Source organism: Mobula birostris, chromosome 3, assembly GCF_030028105.1.
Source record: "Mobula birostris isolate sMobBir1 chromosome 3, sMobBir1.hap1, whole genome shotgun sequence".
NCBI classification, from domain to species: Eukaryota; Metazoa; Chordata; class Chondrichthyes; order Myliobatiformes; family Myliobatidae; genus Mobula; species Mobula birostris.
Genome location: NC_092372.1, coordinates 26,858,970 through 26,886,724, shown reverse-complemented (window position 1 = coordinate 26,886,724; position 27,755 = coordinate 26,858,970). Strand labels below are relative to the sequence as shown.

Sequence of the window (27,755 nt, the reverse complement as noted above, 5' to 3'; positions counted from 1 at the left end):
TTCCTGTCATACATCATCAAGATGGGGAGAGACAGAGGAAAGAGGATTGAAACTGGAGGGCTAAAGAAGATAATCTGTTTCTGATTAGCAAAAAATCAAGTGTTCCTTTACTCTGGGCCTGTACTCGCTGGAGTTCAGAAGAATGAGGGAGGTTCTCATTGAAACATGTTGAATATTGAAGCACTTAGACAGAATGAATGTGGAGAGATTATTCCTTATAGTGGGTGAGTCTAGGACCAGAGGGCACAGCCTCAGAAAAGAAGGACATCCGTTTAGATTAGATTAGATTATGAGGACACGCAGTCCTCTTTTATTGTCATTTAGTAATGCATGTATTAAGAAATGATACAATATTCCTCCGGTGTGATATCACAGAAACACAGGACAGACCAAGACTGAAAAACTGAACAAAACCACATAATTATAACATATAGTTACAACAGTGCAAACAATACCGTAACTTGATGAAGAACAGGCCATGGGCATGGTAAAAAAAAGTTCAAAGTCTCTCAAAAGTCCCACATCTCACACAGACGGGAGAAGGAAGAAAACTCTCCCTGCCATGCCCGACCATAGTCCGACTCTGATTCATCCAAAAACTTCGAGCCTCCGACCAGCCCTCCGACACCGAGCACCGAGCACCATCTCTGCCGAGCGCTTTGATCCCAGCCCCGGCCACCAGCAGCAGGCAAAGCGGAGGATTTTGGGGCCTTCCCTCCGGAGATTCTCGATCGCACAGTAGCAGTGGCAGCGAACCGGGCATTTCAGAAGTTTCTCCAGATGTTCCTCCGTGCTTCTCACGGCTGTCTCCATCAAATCAGAATTGTGCACAGTACCCTATTTAACAAATACGATATCATTTCACCAGAGAGGCTGCGCATGCTGCGTCGTGCCACCATCTTCTCCAAGATGAAAAAGAATTTCTTTAGCCAGAGAGTGGTGGATCTGTAGAATTCATTGCCATGGTTACCTGTCGAAGCCAGGCCATTGAGTATATTTAAAGCAGAGGTTGATAGGTTCTTGGTTAGTTAGGGCATCAAAGGTATGGGGAGAAGACAGGAGAATGAGGTTGAGAGGGATAATAGATCAGTCATGGTGGAATGGTGGAGCAGACTCGTTATCTAGTTCTAATCCTAAATCTTATGCTCTTATAGTCTAAATCCTGTGAGCAGCAAATATAAGAAAGATCTATGGAAGATCAAGACTTGGGTGTGGCTGAGAACAATGTTTTCATCTGACCATGCCTCCCTCATACACTGATGTCACATGTATTAAGAATTTGATACCAGAAGACCTATTGTAATTTTCAGGACAGAATTTTACAATGGTATAGATTATTTGGTGTGAGTCCCCAGATGAACATCTAAACGGATAAACAGATAATTAATATTAATAATCTTGAGTTTGCTTATCTTTGGTAGATAATTGACCAATGCCAAGTCCACAGTGGACATCTTTACCTACTTGCATTTACATTTGGGAAAAGTCAAAAAGGAATCCATGAATTATCTTGGAACAAATCAACACTCATTACACAGAGGAATGTTACAAAGAGATAATGGAATAACTCCAGAGTGGTACGTGCAACAACAGTAATGCATGGCATCTGTAAAACAGACTTTCTAAATCAGTTTTTGTTTTATAAAACCGCCTTTTTTTCCTGCTTCTGTTTCTTCTCAAGGCTACAGCACAGTTCCAAGGGCAGTTGGCAGCCCTTGATACTAGTCCTGGTGCATAGCTTACATGTCGGAGCCAATTCAGGGTGTCTGTTAGTGACACTTCCAGTGTGAGGAACATCATCCTCCTCCTCCCTTCTCACACACAGATGCATGCAAATTCTGTCCCTGCGCCACACACACACACACACTCAAACATGCTCACACTCTCAAACACACTCAAGCACACTCAAACACGCTCAAACACACTCAAACATGCTCAAACACTCAAGCACATCCATACACTCAGACATGCAGAGACAATAAAAGCAAAAAGCAATAAAAGCAAATATGCGCGCACACACACACACACACACACACACACACACACACGCACATCTCTATACACAAACAGATACATAGACAAGTCTGCACACAGAAAAGGGAGGCATGGTAGAGCAATGATAAGCATAACACTACAACAACACCAGCGACTGCCACTGTCTGCAAGGAATTTGTATGTTCTGCCTGTGACTGTATGGGTTTCCTCCAGGTGCTCCGGTTTCCTCCCACATCCCAAAGATGGATCAATTAGTAAACTGATTGGTCAAATGGATGTAATTACACCAGAAGAGCCTGTTGCTGTGCTGTGCCTCTAAATAAGTAAGTAAACCACACACATACAGTATATGCAAACACACACACACACACACACACACACACACACACACACAAACACCGCCATTTCACAAACTGAGCTGCTAGACCGAAAATAATGAAAGCTGCTTAGTAACTTCTAGGACAAGAATTATATCTATTGCATTAATCAGTTAAATTTAATGTTGGTGCAACAATGATAACCCAGTATCCAAGTAGAACAAGTAGAGTGTCATTGAGTCACACAGCATGAAAGTAGACCCTTCGGCCCGACTGTTGCATGCAGACCAAGATTTCCATCTAAGCCAATCCCACTTGCCTATGCTTGGCCCCCTCTCCTTTAAATCTTTCCTAACCATGTACCTGTCCTAGTGTCTTTTAAATATTAATGTGCCTGCTTCAAACTCAAACCATTTCCTTTAACATCTCATGCCATATATTGAAAAAGTTGCTTCCCCCACCCCCGGTCCCTATCAATTTTGCCCCTCTCATATAGAAGCTAAAACCTCTAGTTCTTGATTCCAAAAAAGACTATGCCATTCACCCTGTCTGTGACAAGCGTCCTTGATGAGAATAGCTTGGACCCAAATGCTGGAGTTTCAGAGGCCAGGATCGAGACACGGCTTCAAACTGGATCGAGAATCTGAGCACAGAACAAACACTAGACAAAATCACAAGAAGGCTTACAACTGAGCGCCAAACCACTGTTCAGATGCTCCTTAAATGCTCAATCCTTGGCACCCAAAACAGTATTGCCAATTAGCAGGATGGTCCTGAATCTTTAAAGAAGACGTGCCAGCTATCCATACTGCGCGGAGTTAGAGCATCTAAGCATAATAAGCTGTTATGATAGGTGTCCTAACACCTAGCTGTACCTCTCATAATTGGATACACCTCAGTAAGGTATAAGAGGATGTTATACCTTAAGGTATAAGTACCTCAGTAAGGTATAAGTGGATGTTGTTTACCTGGATTTTCAGAAAGCCTTTGACAGAGTGCCACACATGAGGTTGCTAAACAAGATAAGAGTCCATGGAGTTACAGGAAAGATACTAGCATAGATAGAAGATTTACTGATGAGCAGGAAGCAATGAGTGGGAATAAAGAGGGCCTTTTCTGGTTTGTTTGCCAGTGACTAGTGGTGTTCTGCAGCGGCTGACGTTGCGACCACTTCTTTTCACATGATATGGCAATAATTTGGGTGATGGAATTGAATGCTTTGTGGCCAAGTTTGCAGATGATACAAAGATAGGTGGAGGGGCAGGTGGTGTTGCTGCAGGTTTCCCTAAAGGTTAACTTATAGGTTGAGCTGGTGTTAAGGAAAGCAAGTGCATTGTTAGTGTTCATTTTGAGAGGATTAGGAGATGAAAGGGGTGTATGGGGTGGATATCAACTGGTTTTATGAAAATCTCGACAGTGCTTATGAGCAATGTAAATCTCAGGATATAAAACTAGTCACGGGAGATTTTAAAGCCAAACTTGGGACAGGAAAGAGTTAATAACATCATAGGACCTTTTGGATTAGGGGAGAAAAATGAAAATTGTCAAAGGTTTACTGATTGGTGTGTCAGAAACAACAAAGTGATCACCAATACTTGGTATAAAAACCATCCACGTAGATTGTGTACTTGGATTATCCCTGGAGATAGAACAAGGAATCAGATAGATTTCATTACCATCAATGAACGCTTTAGAAATAATATCACAAATCCTAAAGCCTACCCAGGAGCAGACTGTGGTTCAGATCACCATCCAGTAATAGCTACCATTAAAACAAAATTAAAGAAACTGAAACATGGAAAAAAGAGAAAGAAGTATATGTTGGGAGAACTTAAAAAAGATAGCAAAAAAGACAGCTGTAGAAGAACACCTGAACGAAAACGTAACAACATCTATTTGGGACAGACTTAAATATGCAATCAGCAGAGGAGAAAATCCCAGTACAAGAAATCCAACACACCAACAAGGGGTGGATAACCCAAGAAATTCTAAATCTGATGGAACAAAGAAGGTTAGCGAAGAATAATGAAGTGCAATACAGAGAGCTAGACAGACAGACCAGACAATTGTGCAATATTGCAAAGGAAGAATCAATGAATCAAAAATGCAATGAAGTTGAAGGCCATATTAACAACAGCAAAGAAATGCACAAGAAAATCAAGGAAGTTACAGGAATTAAGAAAACCTCCTCTACAGGATGCATAAGATCAGCAGACAGATCCATACTAACAGATCCAGATATAGTATGTGAGAGATGGATTCGGTATATAGAGCAGCTGTTTGAGTATAATAGAGGGGAATTCCCAGATATTACAGCACCCTAATTCTAGCTCACCTATTACAAAATAAGAACTAACTAAAGCAATGAAAAGCATGAAACATGGTAAAGCCACCAGACCTGATGAAATTTCAGTGGAAGTGATACAAGCCTAGAAGATCTGGGCATAGATATTCTTTCTGAACTGTTTAATGGCATATATGAGTCTGCTGTATTGCCTGATGATCTCTTGAAATCAGTATTTATAGCTCTGTCAAAAATTCCTGGAACTATTGACTGTGAAAATTATAGAACAATCAGTCTTATGAGTCACATAATAAAGATTTTGTTGAGAATTGTTCTGAGTCGAATTAAAAACAAGTTAAGACCAGAAACTTCTAAACTGCAATATGGCTTTATTGAGGACAGAGGAACTAGGAACGCAATATTCATACTACGAATGCTTTCAGAAAGGGCAATTGAATATCAAAATGATGCCTTTTTATGTTTTATTGATTTCACTAAAGCATTCAACAAAGTGCAACATGAAAAATTATTTCAAATTCTCGCTAAACTAAACATTGATGGAAGGGACCAACAACTGCTTCAAAGTTTATTTTGGAATCAAACAGTGGCGGTAAAAATTGATGATCATATAAGCAGTTGGACTAAAATTCAAAGAGGAGTTAGACAGGGATGCATTGCCTCACCAGAATTATTTAATATCTATAGTGAAATGATTCTCAGAGAAATAGAAGACCTAGATGGGATAAAAATTTGAGGTGTTAACATCAACAATATAAGATATGCACACGATACCACCCTAATAGCAAGTGCTGCAGAAGACCTAGAAATCCTCCTAGACAAAGTAGTGCAAACAAGTGCAGATTTTGGTCTAACCATCAACTGTAAAAAAACCAAATGTATGGTAATATCAAAACAGCAGGATACTCCCAACTGCCAATTGTACAGCAGTAACCAAGAGATTGAACATAAGACCAGCTTTAATTACCTTGGTAGCTTTATATCACAAGATGCTAGAAGTAAAGTAGAAATAAAAAGAAGAATTACTATTGCCAAATCCAACTTCCAAAAAATGAAACCCATTTTTACCAACAGACACACTTCTATGAGAACAAGGCTTAGGCTGCTAAAATGTTACATCTGGTCAATCTTGCTGTATGCTTCCAAAACATGGACAATAACACCAGAACTCCAAAGGAACTTAGAAGCAACAGAAACGTGGTTTCTTAGAAGAATGCTGAAAATATCATATGGAGATAGGGTAACTAATGAGACGGTACTCCAATATGCCCATACAAAAAGATCTTTAATGAGAATATTAAATGAGAGGAAACTTAAATTCCTGGGCCATGTCATCAGAAAGGGAGAAATAGAATGCCTTACATTACAAGGCCGTATGTCTGGGAAACGTGGAAGAGGAAGGCAAAGAAGAAAATATATGGACACTGTGAAAGAACTAACAGATCTAAGTGTGCGAGATATCATTGACGCTGCATGCAAGGCACATGAAGAAGAAGGATATAAAAGCAAGGATGTAATGACGAGACTTTATAAGGCATTGGTAAGAACACACTTGGGGTATTTGTGAGCAGTTTTGATTTGCTTTATCTATTAAAGGATGTGCTGGCATTGGAGAGGATCCAGAGGGGGTTCATGAGAATGATCCCAGGAATTGAAGGGTTAACATATGAGCAGCATTTGACGGCCCTGGACTCTGTACTTCCTGGAGTTTAGAAGAATGATGGAGGAATCTCACTGAAACCTATGAAATATTGATAGAGTGAGATAAAGTGGAAGGATGTTTCCTATAAAGAGGGTGTCTACGACTAGAGGGCACAGACTTAGAATAGACGGACATCAATTTAGAACAGAGATTAGGAGGAATTTCTTCAGCTAGAGGGTGGTGAATCTGTGGAATTTATTGCCACAGATATCTGTGGAGGCCAAGTCCATGGGTACAGTTAAAGCAGAGGTTGATTAGTTCTTGATTAATCAGGTCATCAATGGTTACAGGGAGAAGGCAGGAGTATAGTGTTGAGATGGATAAATAAGGCATGATAGAATGGTAGAGCAGACCTGATGGGCCATTTGGCCTAACTCTCCTTTTATGCCTTATGGTCTTTATGATCTAAGATCTCCCCTCATTCTCCTATATTCCAATGAAAAAAGTCACAACCCACTCAAACTCTCTCCACAACCTCCGGTCCTTCAACATCCTTGTAAACCTTCATACTTTTTTCATCTCAGTTGCATCTTTCCTTTAGCAGGGCAACCAAAACCAAACATAATATCTCAAATGTGGCCTCACCAATGTCTTGCACAACTACAGTATAGCAGTCTAGCTTCTGTATCTAATGAATGCCAGCAGCCTTCTTTACCACTCTGTCTATCAGCAATGACATTTTCAGGGAGCCATGGACTTGTATCCCTAGCTCCCTCTGGCCGATTACTAAGCTACACCCTTTTCTAAGACATTGGAAGATTAGTAATCTTACTTCAACAGCATCCTTGTACCAGCACCTTAACTAATACAGAGCAATCTTTGTTTCAGCAGCTACTGACCCAAATGGGATTTAAATATTGACCTATTTGTCACATTGTTTGCATCACCGACCAGCACAGTGTGAGATGTGGCAGGGATAGCCCACAAGTGTCACCGTGCTTCCAGCGCCAACATAGCATGTCCGCAACTTACTAACGCTAACTCATACATCTTTGGAATGTGGTAGGATGCGTGAACACCCAGAAGAAAGCCACGCTGTCAGGGGAAGAACATGAAGATTTATACAGTGTGGCGGGAATTGAAACCCAATCTTAAAGCTGGCACTGTAAAGCGTAACACGAACAGCTATGCTACCATACAACACTGTTTCCTACCATACTTTTGTTGCCACCATACCGGCTATGGAGTCATGGTAGGAAGAGGACAAAAATGAGAAAAGTTTCTACCAAGACCAATGATGTGGAGATCTTGGCAAGCTGAATGGCTACACCAGATTAACATTTTACATGTATTTTTCTTTCTGCCTAAGTGGGTAGACAGGCCAATGGATGAGAGTAAGTAGCATACAGCAGGAAGCTGCAGGTGAGATTCTGTGAAATGTGCTTAAAGGAATTAAGATGTGGCTAGAAAATTGGACAAATCATGAGTTAGGAGAGATGCCAAGTGGATAGAGATACCTGAAAGTTTCATTGGGTTTTCCTCCCCCTCCTATTCCAGCCCATTGCATTCAGATGAACACTGGCATTACTAATTTCTCAAACAGAAAGTGATTGTAATTGTTTTCATATTTATTTTGCTATTGGAATAATTCACTCAATAGTCCACTGGTTCAGTTAGTTACCTCTCCAAAATGGTACCAGACAAGTAGGCCCTTAAGAGAAGGAACTTGTACTTGCACAGTTCTTTCTACATTCTTGAGATGTTACAAAACACATTACAACAGAGGAATTTTAAACTTTAAATTCCTCAGTGTTATCATTTCAAAGGATCCGTCCTGGGTCTAGCATGTAAGCGCCATTAGGAAGAAGGCACAGCAGTGCCTCCCCTTTCGTAGGAGTTTGCAAATATCTGGCATGTCATCTAAAACTTTGACAAAATTCTATCGACGTGTAGTGGAGAGCACATTGGCTGGTTGAATCACAGCGTGGTATGAAAGTGCCAATGCTGTTGAAAGGAAATGCCTACAGAATGTAATGCCTACAGCCCAGTCCCTCACGCGTAAAGACCTCGCAACCATTGAGCACATCTACACAGAACGCTGACACAGGAAAGCATCATCCATCATCAAGGAACTCTACCATCAGGCCATGCTCTCTTCAGAAGGAAGACATAGAGCTTCAGAATCCACACCACCAGGTTCAGGAAGAGTTATTAACCCTTAACCATCCAGTTCTTGAACTAGAGGGGATAACTTCACTCAATTTCACTTACTCTATCTCTGAGCTGTTTCCACAACCTATGGGCACACTTCCAATGATTCTTCATCTCATGTAATCGATATTTGTTGCTTATTTATTTACTGTTTTTTTTCTTTTTTCCTTTCCTTTTATATTCACACACTTCTTTGTCTCTTGCACATTGGTTGTTTGTCTGTCATGTTGGGTATGGTCTTTCATTGATTCTATTGTATTTCTTATATTTACTGTGAATGCCTACAAGAAAATGAATCTGAGTTGTATATGGTGATATATATGTACTTTGATAATAAATTTACTTTGAACCTCTGAATTTCTCCTGATTGCTGCAAAGCCCAAGTCGATGAGTGAGAGGTTAATCCGTTTTCAGCCCTATCAACTGAGGAATAAGTGTAGTCTGAATTACCAGATAATTTATCAGCAATTGATAGCAAATTATTTCTGGGCTATTTTACTGCACCATACCAAACCAGCTCCATCAAAATCTGTAGGTTCAAAACTGAATCAATCCATTCATGAATCATTTTTTCTTTCACAACAGCCAAGTCCCCAGAGTTATTTTCTGGCAGTGGTCTTACCTGGTGAGTCTCATGACGGGTTATCTGATAGAGGTGTATAAGATAATAAGAGGCATTGATAGAGTGGACAGCCAGTGCCTATTACCCAGGGCAGAAATGGCTAATACATGGGGGAAATAATTTTAAGGTGAATGGGGGAAAGTATACTTAGGTGGAATATGAGAGGTAAGTTTTTTTTAACACAGAGAGTGGTGGGTGCATGGAACATCCTGCCAGGGGTGGTGGTAGAGACAGATGTATTAGGAACTTTAAGAGATACTTAAGATAGGTACATACCTTAGATGATTGAAAATTTGAGAGCTATGTAGGAAGAAAGGGTTAAATTGATCTTCTTGTAGGTTAAGAGGTCAGCAGAACACCATGGGCTAAAGGGCCTGTACTGCTCTGTGCTATTATTTTTTATGTTCTATGATAACAGTTCACATCCAAAGGAGAATTGAGCAACTGAAGATCTTGATCAGGTAACTACCTTGATTCCAGTATTTTTGTTTGACTGACAGTACAACTGTGAATGTTCTTCTCAAAACCTTCATTAAGAGGTTCAGACTGTTCTCAGAGTAGCCACCAAAGAACTGCAGAGGCTGGAAATCTGGACTCAAAACAGAAACTGTTAGAAATGTTCAGCAGGTCAGGCAGCATCTGTGGACGGAAAAGGACTGTCAATATTGCAGGTTGAGGCCATTCATCTGCATTCGCAGTTCCTCTAGCATTTTAATTTTGCTCCAGATTCCAACTACTGCAGCCACTGGTATCTCCATTTTAATACTCCACTGCAATGTCTATTCACGGTATGGCCAAAATGAAGAAATTTTCATCCTCACTTCAACAAGAGTTCTGCGAGAATCTCTCTGACTGCTCTCCTGCTCTTTGACCACAATCTCACTGAGACACTACCACAGCCATGTGACTTTCCTTGGGCAGATCAAATGAAAAGCCTCAACCAAAAATGTCGACTGTCCACTTCCCTCCAAAGATGCTGCCTAACCTGATGAGTTCCTCCAGATGCTTATTTTTTTTTTGCTCTAGACTCTAGCATCAACAGTCTCCTTTGTCAACAGTGTGGAAGACTCAGTTTGAATTTTTCTGTGAAGCTTTTGAGACGACATTTCCATTTGTATAGCAAAGTCAAATAAGAACAGTAGACATAAGAGAGTTATCTAATCAGGGTCTTCAGATGATGTCACAGTCTAGACTTTCATTAATGAGGGGCCTTTAGCATAAAACTGCTTCTCTTTCCACATCCACTGCAGTGTGTCCTGTTTTTACTCAGTGTAGGCACGCCTGATATGTAAGTGCAAATTCACCAGAGTAATTTCCATTTAATTTATCAATGGCAAAAACATTCCAAAATGCTTAGTTTTATATGTACGATATTAGTTCTTTGTACAAAGTTCAAAAGTTAAAAGTAAATATTATTATCGGAGTATATACAGTATATGTCATCATATACAAGCTGAGATTCATTTTCTTGTGGACATACTCAATAAATCGATAGAATAATAGCCATAATAGAATCAGTGAATGACAGTCCAACAAGGGCATTCAACCAGTATGCAGAAGACAACAAAGAAGAAATAGTAACAGTTAATAAATAAGAGATAAATATCAAGAACGTGAGATGAGTCCTTGAAAGTGAGTCCATAGTTATGGAAACATTTCAATGATGCAGCAAGTGAAGTTGAGCGAAGTTATCCCTTTTGGTTCAAGAGCCTGTTGATTGAAGGGTAGTAACTGTTATTAAATGTGGTGGTGTGAGTCCTGAGGCTCCTGTCACAAACAAGAGAAAATCTGCAGATGCTGGAAATCCAGGCAACACCAACAAAGTACTGGAAGAACTCAGCAGGCCAGGCAGCATCTATGGAAAAGAGTAGAGTTGCCATTTTGGGCCGGAACGCTTCATCAGGACTGGAGAAGTAAAGATGAGGAGTCAGAGTAAGAAGGCGAGGAAGGGGTGAAGAAACCCAAGGTCACAGGTGAAACTGGGAGGGGGGAGGGGGTAAAGTAAAGAGCTGGAAAGTTGGTTGGTGAAAGAAACAGGGCTGGAGAAGGGTGAGTCCGATAGGAAAGGACAGAAGACCATGGAAGAAAGAAAAGTTGAAGGAGCACCAGAACAAGGTGATGGGCAGGTGAGGAGATATGGTAGGAGAGGGAAATGGGAATGGGGAATGGTGAAGGAGAGGGGGGCATTACCAGAAGTTTGAGAAACCAATGATCATGCCATCAGGTTGGAGGCTACCCAAATGGAATACAAGGCATTGCTCCTCCAACCTGATGTCTATTATAAATACACTGATTCTCACAGCTACTTGGACTATAACTCTTCCCACCCTGTTACTTCAAGAAATGCCATCTCCTTCTCTCTGTTCCTCTGTCTCCACCACATCTGCTCTCAGGATGAGGCTTTTCATTCCAGAACTAAGGAGATGTCCTCTTTCTTCAAAGAAAGGGGCTTCACTTCCTCCACCATCAATGTTGCCTTCAACCGATCTCTTCCATTTTGCGAACGTCTGCCCTCACCCCTTCCTCCTGCTACCCAACCAGGGATAGGGTTCCTCTTGTCCTCACCTACCACCCTTCCTGCCTCCACATCTAGCACATAATTCTCCATAACTTCTGCCATCTCCAACAGGATCCCACCACCAAGCACATCTTTCCCTCCCCACAACTTTCTGCTTTCTGCAGAGATCGCCCCTTACGCAGAGTCTTGTCATCTTCAGAAGTTTTCTGATGACTCTGCCATAGTTGGATGCATCAGCAAGTGAGATGAGGCTGAGTACAGGGCTACAGTAGGAAACTTTGTCACATGGTGTGAGGAGAATTATCTGCAGCTTAATGTGAAAAAGACTAAGGAGCTGGTGGTAGACCTGAGGAGAGCTAAGGTACCGGTGGCGACTGTTTCCATCCAGGGGGTCAGTGTGGACATGGTGGAGGATTACAACTACCTGGGGTATGAATTGACAATAAACTGGACTGGTCAAAGAACACTGAGGCTGTCTACAAGAAGGGTCAGAGCCGTCTCTATTTCCTGAGGAGACTGAGGTCCTTTAACAACTGCTGGACGATGCTGAGGATGTTCTACGAGTCTGTGGTGGCCAAGTGCTATCATGTTTGCTGTTGTGTGCTGGGGCAGCAGGCTGAGGGTAGCAGACACCAACAGAATCATCAAACTCATTCGTAAGGCCAGTGATGTTGTGGGGATGGAACTGGACTCTCTGACGGTGGTGTCTGAAAAGAGGATGCTGTCCAAGTTGCATGCCATCTTGGACAATGTCTCCCATCCACTACATAATGTATTGGTTGGGCACAGGAGTACATTCAGCCAGAGACTCATTCCACTGAGATGCAGCACAGAGCGTCATAGGAAGTCATTCCTGCCTGTGGCCATCAAACTTTACAACTCCTCCCTTGGAGGGTCAGACACCCTGAGCCAATAGGCTGGTCCTGAACTTATTTTATAATTTACTGGCATAATGTACATATTACTATTTAACTATTTATGGTTTTATTACTATTTATTACTTATGGTGCAACTGTAACGAAAACCAATTTCCCCCGGGATCAATAAAGTATAACTATGACTAATTCATTTATCCTTTGCCCCTCCTGGCACTTATCCTTGCAAGCAGAACAATTGCTGCACCTGCCCCTAAACCTCCTCCCTCACTACCATTCAGGGCCCCAAAGAGTCATTCTAGGTGAGGCGACACTTCACCTGTGAGTCTGTTGGGGTTATCTACTGTATCTGGTGTTCCCGAAGAGGCCTCCTGTACATTGGTGAGACCCAACGTAGATTGGGAGACCGCTTTGCCAAGCACCCACGCTCTGTCCACCAGAAAAAGTGGGATCTCCCAGTGGCACACATTTTAATTCCATTTCTCATTCCCATTCCGATATGTCAGTCCATGGCTTTCTCTACTGCCGCAATGAGGCCACAGTCAGGTTGGAGGAGCAACACCTTATATTCCATCTAGGTAGCCTCCAACCTGATGGCATGAGCACCGATTTGTTGAACTTTCGGTAAATCCCATCTTTCCCCTACTTCATCATTCTCCATTCCTGTTTGCCTCTCTCAACTTATCTCCTTCCCTGCCCATCACCTCCTTCTGGTGCTCCTCCCCCTTTTCTTTCTTCCATGGCCTTCGTCCTCTCCTATCAGAGTCCTCATTCTCCAGCTCATTGTTTCTTTCACCAATTAACTTCCCAGCTCTTTCCTTTAGCACTCTCCCCCTCCCGGTTTCACCTGTCACCTTGTGTTTCTTCCTCCCCTCCCTCCACCTTCTTACTCTGACTCCTCATCTTTATTCCTCCAGTCCTGATGAAGGGTCTCGGCCTGAAATGTCTACTCTACTCTTTTCCATAGATGCTGCCTGGCCTGATGAGTTCTTGCAGCATTTTCTGTGAATTGCCTAAGACTCCTGTACCTTCTTCCTGATGGCAGCAACGAGAAGAGAGCATGTCCTGGGTGGTAGGTGTCCCTGATGCTTCTTTCCCGTGACAGCTTTTCCTGTAGATATGCTCAATGGGGAGAGGGCTTTACTCGTGATGGACTGGTTGTATCCGTTACTTTTTGCAGGATTTTCTGTTCAAGGGCATTGGTGTTTCCATGTCACATTGTGATGCAGCTAGTCAATATACTCTCCACTATAGACCTACAGAAGTTTGTCAAAGTTTTAGATGTCATTGCTGAATTTCTACAAACTCCTAAGGAAGTAGAGACGTTGCTATGCTTTCTTGGTAACTGAACTTGCGTGCTGGGTCCAGAACAGGGCCCAGCCACACAGTCATATGTGTAAAGCAATTAGAACAGGGGACTAAGCACACGGCCTTGTGGGGCACCTGTGCTGATGGAGATCGTGGAGGAGATACTGTTGCCGATCTGTACTGACTAGGATCTGCAGGTGAGGGAATCCAGGATTCAATTGCAGGATTTGCATCTATAAAAAGTTTAAAATTGCGCTTTGTCTTCAATGTTTGCCATTTCATTCTGAAGGTCTTGACCCCTGCTCTTCAATACCTTGTCCCATTATACTTTATTTAAACCCATGCTGAGACTGTGAATGTTAGCAGAACATTTCTTCTCAAAATCAGTTCTATTTTAATCACAAGTGATATACAATTAGTTTCCACTTGAATTTACTGGAATGTATTTATGAAATTTCCACCATGATTCTTTCTGTCTAGAACTGGTAAGCAGATATCATCCTTACATCCTATTGCTATTCTGATAGATAATTCCACACATAACCTGAGGAACCATATGTTTTAATACAGATCAAGTTCAGGGTACCACATGCAGAGATCTGGCTGTGACGCAAGTATCAAATGTGCTAATTTGTTCATTGCTCCTTGCTGGAAGCTCTTGGTCAGTGAATCAAATTGTGTATTAACCTTGCCGTGTCTTTTCCTCTCTGACTCACTGTCACCTCTTTTCTCTGTCTCGTTGCTGTTGTTTTGGGATCAGACAGGTAAGAGATAATGAAACAGATTAGGTGACAGCCAGTTCAACTGTCATTGGTAGCTATCATGGAGTGGTTGATTTGGATCATGTCACGCTTTTACAGTGCCAGCGACTCGGGTTCAATCTGCGCTTGTATGTAAGAAGGTTGTCCATTCTCCCTTTGACCTCATAGCTTTCCTCTGTGTCCTCCTATGTTCTAAAGACATGTAAGTTAGTAGGTTAATTGGTCATGTGGGTGTAATTGGGCAACATGGATTCATTGGCCAGATGGGCCTGATACAATACCATATTTTTCAATGAAAATATAGTCTAACAGGTTCTATTTGTGTCTCTATGTTGATTTGTGTTTATCTCTCTCTCTAGGGTTAGGGTTGAGATTAGGGTAAAATTTAACTATCATGTCACACTCAGAGTGGTGATATCAACATCAGATTTCAATGGCAGAATTTTATGGTTTATTGCTACAGAAACTGAATGTACAATTAAATTAGCAAAATGGGAAATTGCTTTATTAATGTCACCTGCTCCAAGGTACAGTTCAAAACCTCCATACAGATCCATACAGATCATTTCACGACAACAATGCATTGAGGTGGTACAATGGAAAACAATAACAGAATGCAGACTAACGAGTCAGGATTGCAGAGAAAGCACAATGCAGGAGTAACTCCCAGAGTCATAGAATTCAGATTTAAAAGAGTGGAACGATAATAAAATGGGTAGATCCGCAGAGAGAAGCTTCAAACAAGTTGCCACACTCTATTCAAGGCACTGCTGTGACCGTATGTGGAATACTGTGTAGAATGGTAGCCTCCTTCTTTAAGGAGGGTGCCAATGTATCAGAAGAAGAACAGAGAAGGTTTCCTGATCTGATCCCTGGAATGGATGGCTCGTCTTATGAGGAAGCGCTGGGCAAGCTAGACTTGTACCTCCTGAATCAAAATCAGAACCAGAATCAGGATTAATATCACCTGCAGATGTCGTGGAATTTGTTAACTTTGCAGCAGCAGTACAATGCAATATATGATAATATAGAAAAAACGATGAATTACAGTGTATATAAAATAGTTAAGTAAGTAGTACAAATATAGAAGCAAAAAAGTAGTGAGGTAGTGTTCATGGGTTCAATGTTCATTCAGAAATCAGATGGCAGAGGGGAAGAAGCTGTTCCTGAATCACTAAATGTGTGCCTTCAAGCTTTTATACATCCTTTCTCATGGTGACAATGAGAGAGGGCATGTCCTTGGGGGTCCTTAATGATATAAGGATGCTGCCTTTTTGCGGCACTCCTAGTGTTCACGATGAAGCTGACTAATTTTACAATTTTCTGCAGCTGTACAGTTGCCCCCACCTACTTGCATACCAGATGGTGATGCAGAAAGTTACATCCACATTACATCTGTGGAATTTTGCGACTGTTTTAGGTGACATACCAAATCTCCTCAAACTCCTAATGAAATATAGCTGCTGTCTTGCCTTCTTTATAGCTGCATCAATATGTTGGGACTAGGTTGCGTCCTCAAAGATATCGACACCCAAGAACTTGAAATTGCTTGGTCCTTCCAATTCTGATCCCTCTATGAGGACTGGTGTGTGTTCCCTCGGCCTACCCTTTCTGAAGTCCAGAGGCGTGAGAAAGGATTTTCTAAGGAGGTCTTGACAAGATAAATGTGATGAAAATGTTTCCTCTTGTGAGAAAATCTAAACTCAAGATTAACATCTAAAAATAAGGAGTTTCTCATTTAAGACAGAGAAGAGGTGAATTATTTTTCTCTGAGTATTATGATTCTTTTGAACACATTTTAGAATTATTATTAAATATTTTAAGGGAGAGGAAGAAAGATCCTTGATGAACAAGACTGGTGAAAAGATAGAGTGGGAATGGAGAGCTGAAGTTACAGGCAGATTAGCAGTGATTTTAAGAGGCAAAGCTGGCTTGGGGGATCTCCTCCTGCTCTTAATTCCCCTGGTTGTATGTTTGTCTCTCAGGTTATGATGGCAGAACAATGCTCAAGTCTGTCCAGTTGGGTCTGAAGGTCATTATGTTCCAGATTTGGGATGATTGGTTGTGCTTCGGTACTTCTAACATGGGACAGACATTCACATCAGTTACCACATGAACTTGACAAAGCAAAATCTTGTTCAGGTGACAAGGGGGTGTCCAGTATAGCTGGAGACTGGGCTCGACACACAGCCATTAAGATTCACTCATAGATAGACTGAAGAGTAAGTGACCAGCGCATTGGAATTCATGATCATATTATAAGACTATTACACAACATCCACCGATTCTCCTTTGTCTATTCTGCTTGTTATTTCCTCAAAGAATTCCAACAGATTTGTCAGGAAAGATTTTCATGTAAGGTAACCATGCTGACTTCAGCCTATTTTGTCATGTGAAGCCACATTCTTACAGTCGATTCCATAAGTTGTACTCTCGATTTCACTATCACGTTATGATCTTGCACCTTATTGTTAACCTGCACTGCACTCTCCCTCTGTCACATTTTATTTTGCATTGTTATTGTCCTACTTTGTACCACCTCAATGCTCTATGTAATAATCTGATCTGTATGAACAGTATGTGAGACAAGTTTTTCATTATATTTCTGTACATGTGACAATAATAAACCAATTCCTTTTCCAATTCCAGTATTGGTGTGCTCAGGCCTAAGTGCCCTTCTCCATTGAGGCTCATAGCTCCCTCCTTCCTTCCCATGCCCATCCTCATTCTGATCTCTCTTACCCTTGATTCTCCAGTTCCTCGATTTCTTGTTCTTCCATGTTCTCCCTGTTCCTTAACCTCCCGGCCCTATTCCTCATAACCCTTCCCTCCATACTATACATCACTTCCCCACTTGTACCCTGCCATTTACCCCCCTCCTTTCTTCCCTAAACTGGGCATCATTTTCCTTTCTTTCCTGTGGCCCTCTGCTCTCCCCCTTCTGCAACCAGTTTCAGAGCTCCACCATTGCAAATCCTCTCCACGCATTCCCTCACTTACCATCCCTGAGAATTCCCTTCCTCTATGCTGTATCTGTGTGCAGCTTCCCTTCAGAAATCAGACAAAGATGAATACTACATAATGTACTGGGTGGGCACAGAAGTATATTTAGCCAGAGACTCATTCCACCGAGATGCAACACAGAGCGTCATAAGAAGTAATTCCAGCCTGTGGCCATCAAACTTTACAACTCCTCCCTTGGAGGGTCAGACACCCTGAGCCAATAGGCTGGTCCTGGACTTATTTCATAATTTACGGGCATAATTTACATATTACTATTTAACTATTTATGGTTCTATTACTATTTATTATTTATGGTGCAACTGTAACGAAAACCAATTTTCCCCGGGATCAATAAAGTATGACTATGACTATAACTATGTATTAAACTGTATAACCTTCCTAGTTCTGGCCTCACTAGCACGTGGTATGGGTAGCAATCCTGAAATCCTGAGATCACAACCCTGGAGGTCCTGCCCTTTAAATTAGCACCGAACTCCATGAGCTCCCTGTGCAGAACATTATCACTCATCCTACCCATGTCATTGGTACCTACATGGATAATGACCCCTGGCCGTTCACCCTCCCACTTAAGAATGCTGAGGACTCCATCTGAGATGTCCCAGGCCCTGGCACCCAGGAGGCAACATGCCATCCGGGAATCTCATTCTCACCCACAGGACCTCCAGTCCATTCCTCTAACTATAGAATCGCCTATCACCAAAGTGTCCCTTTTCTCCCCCTCCCCCTCTTCCCTTCTGCATCACAGAGCTGGACTCAGTGCCCGAGACCCGACCACTGTGTCATTCCTCTGTTAGGTTAACCCTCCCCCCAGCAGCATCCAAAGTGATGAATCGGTTGTTGAGGGGGATGGCCACAGCGGTACTCAGCACCGGATCCTTACCCCCTTTTCCCTTTCCTGACTGTCACCCAGTTTTCTGAATCCTGCACCTTGGGTGTAACTATCTCTCTATATATCCTATCTATCACCCCTTCAGCCTCCTGAATGATCCAGAGTTCATCCAGTTCCAGCTCCAATTCCTTACATGGATTGTCAGAAGCTGCAGCTGGATGCACCTCTCATAGTTGTCGTCATCAGGGACGCTGCAAGTGTCCCTGCCTTCGCGTATCCCGCAAGAGAAGCATTCCACTATCCTGCCTGTAATCCCTACTGTCCTAGCTGAGCGGATATAAATACATTTGATCCAGAGCTTTTCTATTTTAGCTTTTTCTGACTGAAGCCTCTCTTGCTGCAGCCTCGAAGAGCTAAAGCCTCAAGATCACCATTCTGACTCGGTCCACTCAGACGATGGCTGCTGCGCTTGTCCCTGCCTTCCTTTAGCTTGCTCTTGTTAATCAATCACAAACACAGATTGTTCAGTGGTCAAAGCTCTATTACACGGCTGTAACACGCTTGCTGCTGCCTTTCTCGACTCAGGCAGAGGACCTGAGTGAAATCCCCTCCTTTCAATCTTCTGATGGACGGATTGGTCACAGTTAATGATCTATTACACTAACCTTAACTCGTGATTAACCTAATCAGTGGAGAAGGTACAATGATCAAATAACCTACCCGGTATGCTGTTGGACTGTGGGAAGAAACCAGAGGACATTGAGTAAACCCACACGTTCCATGGGGAGGATGTACAGAGGCTCCTTACAAAATGGTACTGAAATTAAACCCCGAATCCTGAGACACCCTGAGCTGTAATAGTGTTGTGCTAACCGTTAATGTTATAGTGTTCTTATATTTAATCCCATAGTTTTATTTTTCCATATTCTCATTAACTTTCCTTAGATTCTACCACTCACCTGCCCCCTAGGGGCAACCCACAGTGGTCAGCAAATCTACCATACCACATGGGTTATGGGGAGAAAGTGGAGAACATGCAAACTCCACACAGACAGCAACTAAGGTCAGGATTGAACCTGGGTCACTGTTGCTATGAGACGGCGGCACCACTCTGCAACCCTGTTCTCTCAGATATTGATTGGTTGTCAAACATCCATTGAAAGGTTGATTGGCATTTCTCTCAAATGGTGTTCAACTGCCCTTTGGTTCTTTTTACCACGTAGCCACACTTTTGACACTTATTCTATCAGATGGTAGGAAACCACACAATCACTGAGAGAATGTGCAAACTCCATGCAAAGAGAACCTATCTCAAGTGCCTCGAGCTGAGGAGCAGCAGTGCTAATTACTATGGCTACAACATCATGCTGCAATATGCTCCCATCTTAATCAGCACTCTGCATATTGCTTAAAAAATTAATTGCAGGTTGTTTCCTGGCTGCAGGTTGGTGACAATCCTGCAGCGTGATTGACTGCTCAGCCACCCTGATGGCATTAAAGGTGCTGGAGAGATGTGATCCTGTTGAATTGATGTTCTAGCCGCCAAGTTCACTAGATCTTTGTGGAGAGATTTCTTCAAGTTCTTTTCTGATGACCGCAAAGTGTGTAGAATCAATTTTATTTTTCCTAACACAGGAAAATTACATAGGATCAGATATCCAACTATAAATTTGATCTTTTTACCAATGCATTCTAAAATACAATCTCCTCAAAGAGTGAGGCTTCAAAGTAACTCATTTTGAGGAGGTTAGCTTTATTTCTCACTTGGGCATCAAAACATTGAAACATACAGTGAAATGCATTGTTTGCATCAAATCAAATCAGCGAGGATTCTGCTGGGGGCAGCCTGCTAGTTTCACCATGCTTCCAACACCAATACAGCATGCCCAGAACTCACTAACCCTAATCCATATATCTTTGGAATATGAGAAGAAACTGGAGCACATGGAGGAAACCCATACAGTCTTGGGGAGAATGTAAAAACTCCTTACAGACAGTGGTGGTAACTAAACCCTTATCAGCGATCACCAGCGCTGTAAAGCGATTTCCCTAACTGCTATGCTGTCCATGGTATTTGTTGAGAATCTCAATTCTTTTTTCAGGCTCTTGCAACGTTAATCATTGTAAGTGGCTTCAGTATTCGTTAATATGTATGACGTCTATATATCGTATATACAAGGAGCTTTATTCAACTACTCTGTGAAAACAATGAACAAGTAAACACATATTCTTATGTCAGAATGTACAGATTATTTTCCTGTAATTTTGCACCTCTGATGTCAGTCCTCTTTTGTGTTGTCGCACCTGAGATAATATACATGTTATTCTTCATTACCATCGACCTCCCTCACCTGTGCTCACAGACCATTATGTCCTGAAGCCAAGATACTTTTTATGAGTTGAAAAATAACAGATGGTAAATGTGAGAATGAATTCCTGGTATGTACAGTATCCATCCTTCTTCCATTTGAGACGTGCCTACGTGTGAGTAACATGAAGGAGAAACGGCAAAGACCACCTACACATCACCACTTCACATGGACCATCCAATATTCAATACACTGAGACAGTGTTGTTAGAAGTCTGAGATGATAAAGCCTAACTTGAAAATGAAGTTAATGGTCTGCTTGTGATAATCATTCACTTTTGCACTGCTTCATTTAGCCAATGCATTGCCTGAAGTCAGAGACATAGTGCAGCTGCCTTCCAGCTCCAGTGACGCTGGTTCAGTCCTGATTTCTGATGCTGTATGTCTGAATTTTACACATTTTTTCCTGTGACAACATGGGATTCCTGGGTGCTCCATTTTCCTCTCATGTCCAAAAGGCTCAAAGTTTAAAAGTTCAAAGTAAATGTATTTCGCCATATATGTCACCATATACAACCCTGAGATTCTTTTTCATGCAGGAATACTCAGTAAATCTATAGAAAAGTAACTATAACTGGATCAGTGAAAGATCAGGTAGAGCACTGAAGACAACAAACTACTCAAATGCAAATATAAATAAATAGAAACAAATAATGAGAGCATGAAATAACAAGATAGAGTCCTTAAAGTGAGATCATTGGTTGTTGGGTGAGTGCCGTTATGCCCTTTTGTTCAAGAGTCTGGTGGTTGAGGGGTAGTAACTGTTCTTGAACGTGGTAGTGTGAGTCCTGAGGTGCTTATACCTTCTACCTGATGGCGGCAGTGCAAAAAGAGCGTGGCCTGGGTGCGGGGGATCTTTGAAGATGGATACTGCTTTCCTATGGCAGCGTTTCATATAGATATGCTCAATGGTTGTGAGGGTGTTACCCAGGGCCTGATTTAGTGGGGCCGGAACCCCTGGGCTGGAGGCCCTGATGGGCCCCTGCCGACACCGTAAAATGCTGCTGTACCAAGCAAAAAAAGGCAAGGACAAGAGCAAAGGTCGTACTGGTCTAAATATCAAAGCTGTGGACCAAGACATTGGTTTAGTACAATACGTAGGCTATAAACTTACAGACCTTAAGAGAGAGGACAGAAAGTATTGCAAATTCTTCGCTTGAAGGACAGCAACTAAAGCACTCAAAAGTTGGCTTAGTAAAGCTATGAGGGAGACGAAATATGATGTACCCAATCTTAAACATTTATTTAGCTATTGCTGCACATACCATAGGCCTTATTTCTCAAACAATACCAAAGCATTTTTATCTCGGTATTTTTCTCAACCCTGTGTCCTGAGAAAGTAAAATGGAAATGAGAGACAAAAAGGCCAAGAGAGATGGCACTATAGCAAACTAGGAAACTTGACAATACCCCAACAATATTTTTGAAAAATGAGATCTAGCACCTATTGCCGTGCTGTGTGGCTTGCAGAGTAAAGACCATGTATTACTTACTAGGTCTGTAATAGGCTACAACTATTAGCCTATTGCCACAAAAACAGAAACAGCACTGACACACAAGTCTAGATATTTACTAAGTCAGTTGTTTGTTTTTCAAAATGAAAGCCTAGTCCTTCTGGATTTCTTTGCAGCAAAATCCTTGATCAGATCCTAAAATCCAGTTTCCGAACAAGATCACTTTCAAGTGACATCAGAGTAAGATGTTTCAGCCTGTCCTGTCCCATTGTGGATCTGAGCCTATTCTTCACTAGCTTGCGCTTGGAGAAAGATCGCTCACCACTTGCATTTGTGACGGGGAGAGTCAGGTAAAGCCTCAAAGCAATGCTTACATTTGGGAAGATGACCTGCAAGTATTTTTTTCTCTGAGGAAGCATAAAAACTCTGTTGTGGATCAAATATCTTTGCAAATAACAAATTCCCTGAAATGGACAATCTCCTCCACAAAGTCTAAGTCCAGGTCAGCTGAATATCTGCTTTGGAGACCAGATGCTCTCTTGCACAGATCTTGTACAGAGAGAGAACGGATATTGTTTAAGATTTCAAATGTGTTGTTAAGGTCATTATATGTTGCAAGTCTGCAATCAATCTCTGCAAGTAATCTATCCATCACGACCAAAAAAAACAGTAGCTGAGAATTTTTCTCTGGCTGACAAGCCAACATCACATGTTGTGGATTCACCCAGAAAGGCCTTATGTTTTCTTTGTCATTGGGTGACTTCTTTGTACACTTGTGAGACTGTTGGAGACATAGTCGTAGCTTAGGTCTCAAAAGTATCAAATTGATCACGCAAGATTGCTATGTATCCCCGTAGTGATCTCACCAAATCCACAGCATTACACAGGTCTAGATTTACAGCTTGCAATGCCACACTTGCACTTTCAAAGCGCTGAAGAATGCAATGCCACAATTTGCTCAGAAAAGCTATCTCAAGCTTGTCCATTTTTTACCTCTAGAATGCCCATGTAGTTGCCGTTATCAGGCCTGCCAAATATGTCACCGGAGCTTCGGATAGCCCCTCCCCTCTCGACCAAAAACTTCACAACCGCCACCATTCTTCAAAGTACGTCAGTCCAGTAGACACAGTCTGACTGGAACTGTTTTTGCAGTTCTGTATCTATTCTTCTGCTGTCAGACGCGAGTGTAACGTAGGTCAGTATTGTTTTCCTGTGGTGTTCGCTATTTTCATGCTCTCCTATGCGCTCAGCGGCATGTTTCCAGTCGCTAAAGCCAGTTCAAACATGGACTGACAGTTACCATCACTGAAGATGCGGCACGCAAAACAAAACACACAGCCAGTGGAAGGGGAATATAGGAGCCATTGCTTTGATATGTACTCACCATTTACCAGCTTGCGTTTGAAGTGAAATTTGGAGAAAAAACATCTCTGCTGTTTGCATACTCGTTCCAAAGCTTTGATATCCACATCCTTATTCTGGCAAGACTCCAGCCCTTTCTTAGACCAGTATGCTTGGACTGATCTAACGTTTCCTTTCCCCAGTGAGCAGGATCAGTGCTGTAAGGATCCTCAGTAGCGGTAACGTTAACATTAATGGTGACCCGACTTGATTGTTCAGAGGCCTCTGTGGTTGGGAATCCCAAAGTCATGCTCTTTGCCTCTTCAACGTTAGCTGCTGACTGTGGCAAGGACGGTGGTCCTGTGCTAATGCTGACGCTAGCACTAGCTGTTGAACAAGTCTCCGTTTGTCCACCAGTCTCAGGCTGTGACAAGAGTGACGGTACTGCTGCATCATCGAGAACAGGTTTAAAAAATTCTGTCAATTTTAATGTCTCTTTTCATGCTTCTTTCCCACGGTCCTCTTTTTCTCATTTCTTGTTTTCTTTTCTGTGCTCCACTCTCCTATTTTATTTCATCCGCCATGATGATTGCTACCTATTTTGGGCCCCCCTGCAGCTCCGGCCCCTGGGCTGCAGCCCACCCTAGCCCTGCCTAAAGTCTGGCCCTGGTGTTACCCGTGATGTATTCAGCCAAATCCACTGCCTTTTGTAGGATTTTCAGCTCAAAGGCTTTGGTGTTCCCATACTAGGCCATAATGCAACTAGTCAATGCACTTTTCACCACACATCTATAGCAGTTTGTCAAGGTTTTTGACGACATACCGAATCTCTGCAGACCCCTAAGGAAGTAGAGGCACTGTTGTGCTTTTTTTGCAATTATATTTATATGTTAGGTACAGGACACATTCTTTGAGATGGTGATACCCAGGAGTTTGAAGTTTTATTTATCACAAGTACATTATAGCATAGAGTGAAATGCATTGTATTAACAACCGATAGGATATGCTGGGGCAGCCCACAAGGGTCGCCGCGCATGCTGGCACCAACATAGCATGCCCACAAAGATTGGCAGAACTGGAAGCATAGTGGTTAGCACAACATTTACAGTACCAGCGACATGGGTTCAATTCTCGCCACTGTCTGTAAGGAGTTTATATGTTCTCCCCATGACTGTGTGGGTTTCCTCTGGGTGCTCCGGTTTCCTCCCACAGTCCAAAAACATACCAGTTGGTAAGTTAATTGGTCATTGTAAATTGCCCAGTGATTATGCTAGGGTTAAATTGGGGGTTGCTAGGCAGCATGCCTCAAAGGGCTGGAAGGGCCAATTTCGAGCTGTATCTCAATAAATAAATAAATAAATAAATAAATAATCACAAGCAGTAGCAACAACAGCAGCAAAACAAACCCTTTCTCACAACTCAGATCAGAATCAGGTTTAATATGATTATGATTATGATTATGAGGACACACAGTCCCCTTTTATTGTCATTTAGTAATGCATGCATTAAGAAATGATAAAATGTTTTTCCAGAATGATATCACGAAAACACACGACAAACTGACTTAAAAACTAACAAAAACCACATAATTATAACATATAGTTTGACTTTATTGCAAGAGGATAGGGATACAAAAATCAAGACATCTTGCGCAGATGTGGGGGACATAAAGCAGTGACAATAAGCAATGTTCTATTGATGGAGATGATAGGTGGTGATGTACTGGGGTCTTATTTTTCAACGTGCATGTGAATAATTTAGATGAAAGGATTGTGAGATGCACTTCCAAATGCGCAGGTGAAACTACATCAGGAGACTTGTTAGAAATTGGATCTTGTAGCTCCACAGTTTTGTGCACTGAGTGATTAATTTTAATGTAAAGTAAACTTAATGTGATCTATAAAGTCCACAAATTTTCCTTTTAGGTTCTCTTCATGTCCGACACACTGGTGCACAAAGACTAAAACATGGTAAATGAAGTTTAGCATGGAGAATGGTGAGGCGTTTGGTGAGGGAAAGGTAGATTATTATGTAAAATGCAAAAAAAGTGCAAATGAGTGAAGTTCCTGTCTCACTACTCCCCAACAAGAGAAGATCTGCAGATGCTGGAAATCCAAGCGACACACACAAAATACTGGAGGCCGGAAATGTTGACTATACTTTTTTCCATAGATGCTGCCTGTCCTGCTGATTTCCTCCAGCATTTTGTGTGTGCCACTACTCTCCTCTCCTCTTTGCATCACAACCTAGGATTGAAACACCAACGCCCAAGAACAGAACAGCCTACAAAACAGTGGTGGATATAGCCAGTCCATGACATGAAATACCCATCCCACTATTGAGTACAACAAAAGGAGCACCGCCACAAGAAAGCAACACCCATCAGGCCTGCTCTCTTCTCGCTGCTACCTTCGGGAGGGAGGTACAGCAGCCTAGGTCCCACACCACCATGTTCAGAAGTAGATATTACCCTCCAACCATCATGCTCCCGAACCTGTCTGGGTAACTTCATTCACTACAGTACTGAACTGTGTCCACACCTTATGGGCTCACTTTCAAGCCCTTTACAGCTCATGTTCTTAGTATTATTTATTTATTTGTTGTTTTTTTTTTGTTTGTATTCCATCAGTTTGTCTTCTTTTGCATGTTGGTTGTTTGCCAGCCTTTGTAGTTTTTCATTGATTCTGTTGTATTTCTTTGTTCTGCTGTGAATGCCTGCAAGAAAATGTATCTGAGGGTCGCATATGGTGCCATACATGTACTCTGATCATAAATTTACTTTGAACTTTGATAGGCTTTATACTGGCTAACTCCCCTCTCCACTTGCAGCGCCGATGCAGGGTTTTGATCTGAGATGTCAACAGTTCTTCCCCCCCGGCTAGCTAATTCTGCCCAACTAAACCTGTTGCACTCAGAAGGTCCCAGTTTATTATAGGGAAGTTGAACAACCCTGTTGTTTTCACACCTTTCCTTAATCTGTCTGCATATCTGATCCCCAGTATCCCGATGGCTATTGGGAGGTCTGTAGGACAATCCCATCTGAGTGATGGCACTCTTCTTACTTCTGAGTTCTGCTCCTATGGACCCTGTGGATGAGCTGTCCATTTTGTCCCCTCTGAGTGCGGTTGTGATATTGTCCCTGATTAGTAGTACAAGTACCCTCCTCTTTCATCTCCCTATCTTTCTAAAACACCAAAACCCAGGGACATTGAACACTTATTACTGTCCCTCTCTCAACCAAGTCTCTGTAATGGCCACAACATCATAATTCCATTTACTGATCCATCCTCTAAGTTCATCACCTTTACCCTTAATATTCCTGGCATTAAAATACACACACTTCAAACCATCCAACCCGTCATATCTATCACCTTGCTTCTGCCTGTTTTTACTGGCCGTGGCATCTATCTTCCTTTTGATTCTTTCACTTTCTGATCTGGTGCTCTGGTTCCCATCTCCCTGCCTAACTAGGACTAGTGAACCTACCAGCCAGGACATTGGGTTCTCTCCAGTTCAGGTGCAACTTGTCCCTCTCGTACAGCTCACCCCTGCTCCAGAAGAGGTTGTAATGATCCAAGAACTTGAAACCCTTCCTCAGCCACTCAGTTATCTGTGCTATCAATTATCCTTGTCTTGACTAGCAGGTAGCACTGAAAAAAATCTGGATATTACTACCTTGGAGGTCCTGCTCTTCAGCCTCTTTCCTAACTCCAGATACTTACTGCACAGGACTTCTTCCCTCTTTATACCTATGCCATTGGTGCCAATGTGCACCACGATCTCTGGCTGCTCACTCTCCCCTTCAGAATATCCTTAGGCTGCTCTGAGACATTCTGGATCCTAGCACCTAACAGGCAATGTACTATCCTAGCTTTTCTGTCATGGTTACAGACTCTCCTGTCCTTTCTCCTAACTATCAAATTGTCATGGTCTGGTCCGTGAAATCCCCATTCCGGTTCATGTTCTGTGAAATCCCCATTCCGGTTCATGTTCTGTGAAATCCCCATTCTGGTTCATGGTCCAGTCTGTGGACTCAGGACTCCGGGTCTTCCAGCTGACCCTTGTTTGAGTTAATCATGGGCACCTGATTCCCATCTTTGGGCTTGTAATATAAGCAGCCTTGGTGTTGAGTGTGGGCTGCTAGCTGGCTGAGGGGTGGTGAGAACTGCTGAAACTCCAACTGCTGGG

The 27,755-nt window shown here is 42.2% G+C and overlaps 1 long non-coding RNA gene across 2 annotated transcripts in view; it reads right to left on the bottom strand.

The window, feature by feature from the left end:
* The window catches only part of LOC140194548 (uncharacterized), a 65,769-nt gene that overhangs the window by 22,833 nt on the left and 15,181 nt on the right, over positions 1-27,755 (bottom strand). Inside the window, exon 3 of one of the 2 annotated variants that reach the window (XR_011885242.1) lies at positions 338-837. The exons of the other annotated variant lie outside the window; for it this stretch is intronic. This is a non-coding gene — a long non-coding RNA (uncharacterized lncRNA). Of the gene's footprint in view, positions 1-337; positions 838-27,755 lie in introns of those variants that run through there. 2 annotated transcript variants of the gene reach the window in all.